Source organism: Malaya genurostris, chromosome 2 (genome assembly GCF_030247185.1).
Source record: "Malaya genurostris strain Urasoe2022 chromosome 2, Malgen_1.1, whole genome shotgun sequence".
In the NCBI taxonomy this organism is placed as follows: Eukaryota; Metazoa; Arthropoda; class Insecta; order Diptera; family Culicidae; genus Malaya; species Malaya genurostris.
In genome coordinates, this window is record NC_080571.1 from 24,022,975 (window position 1) to 24,036,411 (window position 13,437).

General features: G+C 38.4%; 1 protein-coding gene across 3 annotated transcripts in view; it reads right to left on the minus strand.

The window, feature by feature from the left end:
• LOC131430220 (adenylate cyclase type 6) overlaps positions 1 to 13,437 on the minus strand; it is a 387,241-nt gene that overhangs the window by 348,309 nt on the left and 25,495 nt on the right. The window lies entirely within an intron of this gene.

Genomic DNA, 13,437 nt, shown 5'->3' on the forward strand with positions numbered 1-13,437 from the left:
ATTTACAGTCCCAGCAACATCAACTGTATGAACATGATTACAATGATTCATAAAAACAGTTTGATTGTTGCAGAACGGTGAAAGAACATTGCCTTTAGACCTCAGTCTTTTTATGCAGATCTCAACTTTGAAGTTTATTTTAAACCCACAGTCTACAGGCCACGGGTCTCCGATATCAGGAGAACACAGAAAATGTGCGGTTGAGATTTACTTGTGCACTTGGAATGATACTTCAGAGTTCAAAATCGAAACGAACATCTTTCTTAGACCAAGTACAATGAAAGCTTTTCATCTTTGGTCGCAATCCTGCAACGGAGCGTGAAGTGGAAAAATCAATCTTCGATAACTTTCTTCTCCACACAAAAGCTACGGGTGAAACCTTGCTATCTGCCATGTTTTATTTTTCGCAGCCTTACAAATATTTTTTTTCCGATGGCACAAGCCGGCCTGAAACGTCTGGTATTTTTTCTTCGCTATACCCACACACAGCAGAGCTGAAAATGATATTATTTATTCTGTCTCATTGTAACAATATGTCGAAGAACTACAACATAAATACATATCATTTATTCCGCCGAACCTGGTTCCTGGTTCCGAGAACAATTGGAAGAACAGCCACGACTCGTTTGCCTGATCAGTGCTGAATCATTCACACCAGAGGGAGCTCCTTTCCTACTGCGTATGATGGAACGGTTGCCACTTGCCAATTCACCTGTCCCGGTTCAAGCCATTCCAAGAAACATTCAGATAGCTACTGCTGCTGGAACGGTGACAGCAAAAGGACGAATCAAAGCACAAATAGGATATTCATGTAACCTTACCGAGTTGGGTTTCGTACACAAATTGACCTTGGGGATGATGTTGTGTCTCAGATGGATACAACACCGAAAAAAATAATACAAATAATGTAACAGATGAGGATGTAAACTAAGGTGAATCCAAAAACCCATTAACACGTTTCTCTTCGACATCATTGCCTCAAGTGAAGCATCTGTCAATTTTCCAATCAGAGCTATTGACTGAATATGTTTCCTCGTACGACCAGGAAAGCTTTCAGTGGGGATTAAATATTGTACATAATCCAGAGCATGTCACCAAAGCCGGAAATATTGCGCTTCAGGAAGCACTCGTCACTGCGGGTATCGACGTCAAAAACATCTTACTCCAACCGACCTAAAAGTTTACCAAAGTTACTACCCAAATTGTCTTTTAGACGGACTGAGCAATGAATGCCTGCTCGTCTTTTGAGTGTTCCCGTTTGACAGTGACATGATAAATGTCATTGAATTTTAGCTCTCATCATGGATTTGTTAGTGTAGAAGTCATGTGAATTAGGCGATTTTAGTATACTTCAATTGTAGTGATTTGCAACGATTTTCCGTTTTTTATCGTGAATACGACTTACTTTACTATGGGGCACCTTTTCAAAATTTAGAGAGTGATAAGTATCTATTGTTGTTTTTCACTCCAACTGTTCGAATAGAACTGATGCGATGATACACCCAAACCTCCATTTACGTAACTTATATATGTATATATGTATTAATATATGTACGCATGTGTGCAAATATTTGTATTTCTTAATACATATAAATATTGGTGAAGTAAAAGCGATCCTTTATATGTATAAATATATACACATATACGAGAACGAGTGAGTGTGTAAGCATACATACATACATATATAAGGTTCGTAAATGGAGGTTTGGGTGTACTACAAACTCGAAATAGTTATGAAATTATTAACCAAATGTATAAAAATAACAGCTTATTTTATAATTTATTGCAGTTAGCCGTTTGGTTCAAATAATTTTTTTGGAGCAGATTTCATCATAAATGACGAAATACATTTATTTAAAAAATAAGATTAGGATAAGAACTCTACGTAAAAGTGATGCTACGGCGAAAGAAAACTAATGTAAAACTTACGTAAACTGCCTTAAGAAATAAACGAACTTATGAAAAAAAAGGCGGGTGGGTAGTGTCAGAGACATAACTGGATGTCGTTAATACGAAAAAACTGACACGCTCCCACCACTTTTCCGAATATCAGTTAGATGATTGATTGTATGAATTGTGCAAGCTTTCTCCTTTTTCACTAATAGAGTTTGAAGCGATGCACCTACATTAAAGTACAGATTAGTTACAATAAACAGCTACTATTATACACATGGATCAATAAGTCCCGAGACTAAAGCAGAGATGGCGCTCGTAGTAAACCAGGAACCACGTCTTTCTAGAGTACTAACCTTTGCTTGAAACGGGTCAAAATTTCAAGTCGATCCGGCCAGAAATAGCTGAGTTATCGAGGTTGGAGTAAAGTCGTTTTGTAGTTTGTTTAAAAAATGGAAAAAACCGAGTTTCGTGTTTTGATAAAACATTGTTTTTTAATGGGTAAAAACACCGTGCAAGCGAAACAATGGATTGAAAAATGTTATCCGGACTCTTGTCCATCAAAAGCAACGATTTGTCAGTGGTTCGCCGAGTTTAAACGTGGTCGTACCGACACAAATGACGCGGAACGCTCGGGTAGACCTGTGGAAGCCGTTACACCGGAAAATGTGAGTGAAGTGACAAAAATTATAATGAAAGATCGTAAAGTAAAGCTCCGTGAGACTGCTGAGATGACACAGATATCATATGGAAGTGAATTTACTATCCTGCATAAAAAATTGAGCATGAAAAAGGTTTTTTCCAAGTGGGTGCCGCGATTGAGACAATGCACCCTGCCACAAGAACGAATTGGGCTTTGATCTGCTTCCCCACCCCCCATACTCACCAGATTTAGCCCCCAGTGACTACTGGCTCTTTGCTGATCTTAAAAAAAATGCTCCAGGGAAAAAGATTTGGTTCAAATGAGGAGGTCATCGCTGAAACTGAAGCTTATTTTGAAGCGATAGATAATTTTTTTTATAAACATGGTATTGAAAAATTGGAAAGACCATTGTATCACCCTAAAAGGTGATTATGTTGATGAATAAAAAAAAAATTTTGCAAAAAAAATTTTGTTTCCATCACCCCGGTGGTGCGATTGTCATCTGCATACAATTGGCTTGAAGCCGAAATTTTTGGTTCTTTTGGTTCTAGTTCGCTGTCAAATACTGTGTTTAAGCAGTGTTCACATATTTCTTCATGCGGTTGCACCAACAGAAGGAAATGATTTCGATGGAATATAATCAAACTATAACAAACCACTTTTTTTTCTTATTCAAAAAGAGGTCAAATTACTTGTTTTGCAGAGAAAACTAGACAAGTCATTGGGTTTAAAGAAATTAACTTTTGACACCAGTGTGGTTTGATTGTATGGTATCCAGGAACCAGCTTCCACAGCAGGGGGTGGTTTCCATTGTTAGTCTCGGGACTTATTGATCCATGTGTTATATATTCCAAACTTGAAACAATTCCTTTTTACTTTGCTGTAGTTTATTTTTATTGAAGCCATGAAGTCCGAAGATATCAGATTCTTCTCGAAATTTCAGTAGGAGACAACTGCATTGGCTGGTCTGAAATGTATCGATGGCATGTCGCAAGAATTATGTTGATTCATTAGATACAACAGGAGATATTCGCGATCAAAAACTTATCACTCTCTCAGAGGGTAAATTTTGAAAAGGCGCCCCATAGTAAAGTAAGTCGTATTCACAAAATCCCTTGTTGTATTTAAAGTATCAACATAATTTTACCTACATACCATCGGAAATATGACCATCAATTTATGATAACCAACTATGCAAATCGGAAGTGAAAATAAACATTTTAGTGCACCGCCAGAAGTGAATTCCATGTTGCATTTCATTCGTTGAAATAGGCAAATCCAAAATGAAATAAGCAACATCGAGATGTAGTATGTTGCTATTTCGCGAGGAAATTCCTTCACAAAAATTGCTTTAGTATTGAATCAATCCGCAAAGAAAGCAGTTCTGCTGCGGCTCGTTCGCAGTGCGAGTTTCGCTTCAAACAAGAGCGATTGCGTCATCCAGCTGCTGGTCGTTTACATTGGAGCAGAATGCCTCGAAAACTGAACAATGGCCGAGAAAATTCAGCCCTTTTTATGGCTTACTGCAGTACTATTAGAATTACTTATCTGTTGAAATATGCGAATTGGAAATGAAAATAGTAAGTTTAGTGACGGCTTACAGTGTGATAGAATTCAACTACAAAATTTTTCAATATTTTTGTGTATTGAATTGAATGCGCTTGTTGACTTTTGGGTCTGAAATTAAGTTTCAGAAGTACTAATTACTGCTGCTTTTTTCTAGTGTGAACTACGATTAAACATGGAAAATCTTTAAGTTACCTGGTAAAATTGGGTTAGGTTAGATTTATACTGACGAATACTTTTTTAAAACCGAAACCAGTGTAATGTTGAATTCTTGAGTACTAGAATGTTTAGAGAACGAGTATCATGTTATTTTGGAAACTACACTTGTCATTTCCGGGCATGGCGCTTGGAAAATAGTATCAACCAAATATAATGCTCCATTCTAAATAAACTAGTTTTTGTACAATGAATTAAGATCGACACTACCACCTCGGAGAAAAAGTTTTTTCTTTCATTTCTGATTTCTCAGACGAATTTGTTCGTCTCTATTAGAAATGATTAGAAACATGAAATAGTTAGAAATTCTCTTACCGATTTGACAGCTCTTGCTGACAGTATCATCTCTGAATGAGCAGCGAATCTGCACCAAATACAAATTATAATACGGAATGCTTCGACAAATTTTCAAGGACACATTTTGCATCGTGCGGTACACTGTCATGATGCACTGTCAGAGTGACAATGTACTTTAACGAGTTTTCTATAAAACTAGCAACACTGAAGAGTAAGAACAAGTTCACCATAGTTACTGTTTATTATGGTGAAAAATAAATAAACAAACAGTTTTTATCTGATAATCAAGATCACAAGCGAAATGTAAGTTAAACAATAATCTAGAATGGTTAAGCCACAATGAATATACTACTAGCTGTATTGATATTTGTAGATTCGTGGGTGTTTGTGTTCATTTTTCATCTTTTGTGCTAGTGCCGGTGATATTTAGACTGATTGTTGCAGTTTAATACAGCAACGATAACCATAAACAAACAAGTTTGTTTTGCACCGTAGCAACTAGCATAAAGCGTTGCCAGAAACGTTCTCCTTCCACATTTTCAAACTATCGCAATGAAAGGGAGTAATTTGCTAGGCTTACTTGTTCAGGCTGTGAACCAAACATTGGCGGTTCGTTTGTATGGGACTTAGAGCAAATTCAGCAGCTGCTAGATTCATATGGGTGGTCTATAATATAACTGAAACTTAAACAAACGTATCCCCAGCAAGCCGTTCTAGTTTTATTTATTCGACCAGTTCTTCTGTTAAATTCAAAACTGGTCTACGATGCCGTTCTATTTTTTGTAAATTTGAAACACGAGTAAAACACTGCTGGGGCTGCCAGTTTTTCTTGTTATAAAATCCAGATTTAAATTTTGTAACTGACATAAATTATGCATCTAGAACTAAAACACTCCTGAATATGCCCTTAGGGGTATTATTATTTGTATTTGTTTACGCTTCATTTCAACGGGAATTCGAGAAAGAACGATAAAAATTTTAAGTACAATTTATCGGCTTATAGGGAAGATTACACTATAAAAGTGCGTGTACACGACTTTTCATCACGCTTTAGCGAGCGGCATGTTCGTACGGGGAGATATATTCTACCGAAAAGGAAGCTTGGGAGAAGTTTTCCCCAGGTATCCTCAATGGCGTTAATCTGTGTCGCATGCGCTTGAAGAAGCCTATACGTTCCTGTGTGACACTTAGTCAAGACAGTCCAGGATTTTGCCTAATCTGATTGTCACAAACAACCATCAACTGACCACATTCCAATATTATTGCAAAAAAAAACATTCAAAACGTTAAGTCTTGCGAAACAGTTGACTTGAAATCGTCAATCCTCAATGATAACTGTACTCCTATTTCTCCGGAAATCGGACCTAAGCAATTCCAGTACTTCCGAGATAGCCATCAACGGGAGGGAAATACACTCAGCAACGAAACCAATGTGGAACAAGTTTCACCAGCTCCAGCTAACAACAAACCCAACGCGTGGGCAAATAACAGCAATAACGATGTTCCCTTCAAAAACAGCGACAAATTTGCGAATTGCAGGTTAGTGCTGCAGCGGTAATATGTCTGCCAACCATTTTCGACGACATTCTGCCAGGAATCTGGCAACAATGAAAAAATCGTTTCCGGTACACGCTCGTTCAATGTTACTCTAAAGTGAGTACAATTTCACTCACTTTCGTTAAAAGTGGAACTACTAGCGGCCCTTACACGAGTCATTAAAAATGTCATCACTAAAAATAATATCATTTTAATGAACGTGATGGTGCAGTAATGACGAGATTTCTATCAAATTTGAAATACATCATTACTTAGTCATCATTAAAAATGACAAAAATAATGCTCGTGTAAGAGCCGCTACATAGGCTCTCTGACAGCTCACTTACAACCACAAATGCAAATGAGATTGGTTTGTTTTCATCAGGAAACGAATGCATTAAACACAGTTCAGACGATCAATCAACTTCGGTCGACGTCCAGATTGGTTTATTAATTTTATTTAGCCGAATATTACTCACGTATCCGACGTTAAAAAGTTCCGTGAACTTGACGTAGTGTTCTTTCATATGAATTGCTTACAATTAATGTTGTTGTTCCGTAATCGTTCCATTCAGGTGATAGCCGCGTGATGCTGCGTGTGAATCGCTTTTACATATTGTTTTGTTTTCATCAGGAAACGTAGGGCCACCGTTAATTTTTCACCGGGCATAGAAACCTCAATAGTGAGTAAAGCTTGTTTACTCACTTTTGAGTAGATATGGTATTTGTCAAATTCTGAGTAACATTTGTTGTCAATTTAAAAACTGAGTAGATGTTACTCAGTCTTCTAAATTAATATTACTCACTTTTTGACATTTGAATTAAATAAGCAAAAGTGAGTACAAACTACTCACTTGAGAGTAACATTGAATGAGCGTGTGAAGAATGTACCCAGACTAAGGCACGATGGTAAATGGACATGTGGCGAAATTGTTTTAAGCACAGAAAAAAAATTGTAAAACTTATAAATTCCGGGTAATTCTAATAATATATTTTGTCGGTTAGTGATAATAGTGATACCAGTTCTGGTTTGATTAAGCCGATGGTTTTTTGAAACAAACAATATTCGTTTGAAGCAACTATATTCTAGTTTTAAACAAGCATATTTTGTTTGAATCTTCAATATCTCAGTTTGAACCAACAATATTTGTGCTTTGATGGGCAACTAATCGTTTTGTACAACCAGAATTTTTTGCGTGTATGTGTGGGTGCGGTTGTCATTTTTCTTGAAAAACATGAACATACAAGGAAGAAGAGTCTAAGGCTGTGAACCATTTCACGGTTAATTTTAAATTTTGGTTAAAATCTGACACTTGAATGGTTATTTGGTGTCGAGTAGTTAAATTTGACTAAAAATGTGACCCATTTCAAAGTTTGACGGAAGGAAAGTTATTTGGGTTTATTTTCCACTGGAAATAATTTCGACTAAAGAATTAGTATTAGAATTTTCATTGCGAGATTTTTTTCAGTGTTGGAAAATAACTATCGATCTGTCAAAAATAACCATGCTCTCGAGCAGGGTTATTTTTGACAACATCAAATTAACCACTCGAGTGTCAGATTTTAACCAAAAGTTAAAATTAACCGCGAAATGGTTCACAGTCTAAGTATCGTTCGTCGCAGGTTCATCCGCCGATTCAAGTCCAGTTGCAATTACCGAACACAAAGTTTTATTTTTTGTTTATATTTTATTTAATGCTTGATAATTTGAGAATTTTAACTTCAATCCCGATGTTTACATGCATGGAGCCATACTTAATTTCGTGAGAAAATTATCAACGCAACCAAAAACGTCGTATCGCGTCTCCAGACTAAATTTACGCATAGCGAGATTAACGATTCAGTTTCCATCCGATTGTTATGACAGAATCGTTTCGAATCGGTTCGATATGTCCACTGCCTTTTCTGTTTTGATTTTTTTCTTAAGGGTCTTTTGCACTAGAAATCAAAATACCCATATCTTCATTTCATAATACAATTGGATCCGGCAGATATATTTTTCTGACCTAAGGATTTCTTATTCCTTATGTTCCGCAGGCAAGAAACAATTTTTCCCTTGGACGACGGACGATGTTGTGGAACTTTATGTCGTTTTCGTTTTTAAATTGCACTACACCGGTGTAGCGAAAGCTGCACTGAAACCGTTCGTTTTTGCCAATTGCACTACATCAGTGCTACACTTTTTCTGCACCGATACCACTGGTGTAGCACTCATCAAAAGTTTGGTGTAGCTCTGTGCAATGGATTCGTTTATTGTAGTCAATGGTTACTGTTTATGTTTTCGTCATTTTTGTTCGTTTATTCATGCCTCAGTGTAGCACTGCACCGGTGTAGTGCAAATTAAAAACGAAAACGCCATTAGATTTCTTCTGGCTGGATTGCTTCGTGTCGAGTTACAAGTGTCTTCACGTCCGTTCTTGACGACTACTTATCTGAGAAAGGGGACGATCGATGGTCACGAGTATTCTCGTCTCAAGGCTGACTTGGATCTTGATTTTTGATAACTTGTCGTAGCCAAGTTATTTAACTTTGATAGCTTGTCACTGGATGGCATAAGTAGTATATCACAGATGTCTGCCAGAAATTTTTGCCGGCATTCTATCAGATTTCCGGCAAGAGTTCGGCAACAATACAACAATCGTTTTCGGCAGAGAAATTCGACTAGCGATGATAAACGGTTCTGTTTTTGCCAGGTTCTTGCTATACAAGACTACACTCTTAGAAAAAATGAAATCTACGCTTCACGTAAATTCAAGTATGCCGTAATTTCTTCGGTGATGACACAATATTACATCTACTAAAATGTAAACATAAATGTTGCGTCTGTATCGATGTGAGTTTCAGCTAATACAATTGTGAAGTTAATGATATGTCTTATGTAAATGCTTTGTATTGTGAATGTAAGTAAATCGCGACGCTCCTTTTATGTGCATCTATAAAGATGTAACATTTTTTAAGTGTGTAGCTAAACAATTTTGAATCGGTTCTACATTTTAGCGCCTTTGGTTTTATTCTTTCCCATAAGAAGAACCCGATCAGATGGTAATAACAGAAATAAATAATTTATAACAAATTTTGAAATATTTTTGACTGGTAAGCTGTTTAAATAACAAAAAAGACTCTAGCGGGAACAAAATCGTAACAGATATTGAAACGTTTGTATCATAATTATTATTGAATTTAATATAACTACAGAAGTCCGAAAGCAGAAATTTATAACAATAGTTGTCTTTTTTATTAAATGAATAATTTATTTAGTGATCTGGTTTCTTCTTTTAGTTCTTTGATATTCTGATCATTATATTTTGATATGAAGCAACGGAAGAACTCATTTTTTCAATTAATGAACTTTATCATGAGTCTTGCAAATGAGAATAAAACATCATTGCTGATTTTGTTATTATATTGTTATCATAAGTTTTAACTTTCAACTGTTTTCATTTGTTAAATATCTCAAAATAACACAAATTGTTATACATATCAACTGTTGATATCATTCGTGCCGTGACTATCGGATCGATCGGACGTAAATTCGGCTTTCTCCAATCGCGTGGTGAATTGTTTTATTCCGTTATCAAGGTCATTCCGTATTCTATTGTTTGCATCAGTGATAATTCGAATTAATCCGTTCTCAAGGCCGACTGTGAGCTTGTGTGAAGCAGCACTGCGTGCGGTACCGTTAGCCAGCGCCAGCGCTGGGCGCTGCGTATATATCGTTGTACATTAGAAACAGTGATAAATATATATAGTGATAAAAAGATTGGTTTCATTGGACAGTGTAGTGAGAGACTAAAAACAAAGTGCTTTTTCCTCAAAGAGGTTTTTTGCACTTTATTGAACTGGAATATTCACCGGTTGCCTAGGACCGGGCCTTGTCGGCCGATCACCCTTCGAGAGCTAAAGCTAAGTATTTTTTTTCTTTTCCCTGTTGTTCAGTACCATTAGATTTTTATTGCCCCCTAATATTTACCCGCACGGACACATTTCCGTGCCATGACAAAAGGCACAGAATTGCCTGACCTTCCCCTAGATGATCAAATGGATGCTTCTGATGGCAATAAATCTCGCATTAGAAGCTATCCCGATGGGCTTGCACTCTCGGCCGGACCGTATGCGGTTTACATCCGGACCAAAGCGAATGGTAAAAAATTGAACCTTCTAAAACTTTCTAATGACCTGTCCTCGCGATACAATACTGTACAAAAAATTGAGAAAGTACGCCCGGACAAGCTTAGGGTCTTGTTAGCCAGTGCAAAACAGGCTAATGAGATCGTTCGAAATGAGAATTTCACGCGGGAGTATCGCGTATACGTACCAGCTCGCGAAGTCGAGATAGACGGCGTGATCACCGATCCGAGTCTGACTTGCGAGGACGTTCTTAAGCATGGGGCAGGCGGATTTAAAAACCCCCTACTCAAGAACGTTAAGATACTGGACTGCAAGCAATTGCGTTCAGTATCGACCGCTGAGGATGGGACTAAGTCCTATATCCCATCAGACTCGTATCGGGTGACTTTCGCTGGCTCGGCTTTGCCTAATTACGTCCTCCTGGACCGAGTTCGTTTACCTGTTCGTCTTTATGTACCGCGGGTCATGAACTGCACCAATTGCAAACAATTGGGACATACAGCATCCCATTGTTGCAATAAATCCCGGTGTATAAAGTGTGGAGGGAGTCATGCGGATAACTCCTGCAGTGGAGACAATGAAAAGTGTCTCTACTGTAAGGAGGGGCCGCATGACCTCTCTGATTGTCCCGTGTACAAATTGCGTAAGGATAAAATGAAGCGTTCACTCAAGCAACATTCCAAACGCTCTTTTGCAGAAATGTTGAAATGTGCTACGCCACCTACCGAAAATCCTTACGCTTACTTGTCAACTGACGAGAGCGAATATGATGACCCCCTCGAAGGTACATCTTCGGCTGTCGCTCATAGCTCATCAATTAGAAAGAGAAGAAATAAATCTTCTCAAAAGCTCCCTAGTAAGGGTTCGAAGATGTCCTCTGATGGGTTCCGAAAAATTACAACAACTGGTAGTGATGGCAAAAAACCAGAGAAAAAAGCTCCAGGCCTTGGAAAATTAAATTCCGAGCAAGAATTTCCATCACTTCCTGGGACTTCAAAACCCCCGAAAGTCCCTAAAGATCAGTCAGAAAATTTACCAAATACTGGGTTTGTTAAATTCTCTGATATTGTGGACTGGATCATGTCTACTTTCAATATTTCTGAACCTCTTAAAAGCCTGATAATGGCTTTTATTCCCACAGTTAAAACATTCTTGAAGCAGTTGACTGCAAAATGGCCCCTTCTTTCAGCGATCGTATCCTTCGATGGCTAAGACATCCACCGAGGTCACGGATACAATCACTGTTATACAGTGGAATTGTAGAAGTATCATCCCAAAAATAGATCCTTTCAAATTTCTAGTAAATAATCTGAAATGTGACGCATTTGCATTGTGCGAAACTTGGCTAACTTCTGAAATACCCTTAAACTTCCACGATTTTAACATTATTCGTCTGGATCGAGATGATCCCTATGGAGGAGTACTTTTAGGGATCAAAAAGTGCTATTCTTTCTATCGCATTAAGCTCCCCTCGATACCAGGTATTGAAGTTGTCGCATGTCATGTTACAATCAAAGGTAAGGACCTTTGCATTGCTTCCATCTACATTCCCCCAAGAGCCTCGGTTGGGCATCGGTGGCTCAGTGATATCGTAGAGCTCCTTCCTGCACCGACGTTGGTTTTAGGAGACTTTAACTCACACGGTACGGGATGGGGCTGTCTTCACGATGATAACAGATCAACTATGATCCATGATATCTGCGACAACTTCAATATGACAATCTTGAATACGGGAGAAATGACACGAATTCCTGCACCACCAGCAAGACCAAGTGCGCTAGACTTATCCCTTTGCTCGACATCGCTACGGTTGGATTGCACGTGGAAGGTAATCCCTGATCCCCACGGTAGCGATCATCTGCCTATCGTAATTTCAATCGCCACCGGATTAAGACCATCGGAGACAATCAATGTTTCGTATGACCTCACACGAAATATTGATTGGAAATGCTACACAAATTCGATATCTGAGAAACTAGAAACAACACAAGAACTTCCTCCGGAGGAAGAGTACACGTTTTTGGCTGGCTTGATTCTCGACACCGCGATTCAAGCTCAGACGAAACGTGTACCCGGCGCGAAAACTAACATCCGTCCTCCCAACCCGTGGTGGGACAAAGAGTGCTCGGAATTAAACGCGGAGAGAACTTCATCATTTATCGAGTTTAGGAAAAACGGAACACCTGATAATTTTAGAAACTACGCGGCATTAGACGCTAAGATGAAAAGCTTGATTAAAGCGAAGAAAAGCGGTTATTGGCGTCGATTCGTAGACGGATTATCGAGAGAAACATCAATGAGTACTCTTTGGAACACAGCCCGACGAATGCGCAACAAAAACACCACGAACGAAAGCGAGGAATATTCTAACCGCTGGATATTCGATTTCGCTAAAAAAGTATGTCCTGACTCTGCTCCGGAACAGACGATCATGCGCGTCGCCTCATCTAACAGAAACGAAACACCTTTTTCGATGGTCGAGTTCTCACTTGCGCTTTTATCGTGTAACAATAAAGCTCCGGGGTTAGACAAAATCAAATTCAACTTGTTGAAAAATTTGCCTGACTCTGCCAAAAGGCGCTTATTGAATTTATTCAATAGGCTTCTTGAGGATAATATTGTCCCACATGACTGGAGACAAGTAAGAGTTATCGCCATTCAAAAACCAGGGAAACCAGCCTCCGATCACAATTCGTATCGGCCGATTGCTATGCTTTCCTGTATCCGGAAATTGTTCAAAAAAATGATTCTGTTTCGTCTAGACAATTGGGTCGAGACTAATGGCTTACTTTCAGATACACAATTCGGCTTCCGCAGGGGCAAAGGAACGAACGATTGTCTTGCGTTGCTCTCAACCGAAATTCAAATGGCATTTGCTCGTAAAGAACAAATGGCGTCAGTTTTCCTAGACCTCAAGGGGGCTTTTGATTCAGTTTCCATAAACATCCTATCTGAGAAGCTGCATCAGCAAGGTCTTTCACCAATTTTGAATAACTTTTTGTATAATCTGTTGTCCGAGAAATACATGTATTTCGCGCATGGTGATTTGTCGACAATACGATTCAGTTACATGGGTCTTCCTCAGGGCTCATGCTTAAGCCCCCTTTTATACAACTTTTACGTAAACAACATTGATGAATGTATCAACACATCTTGCA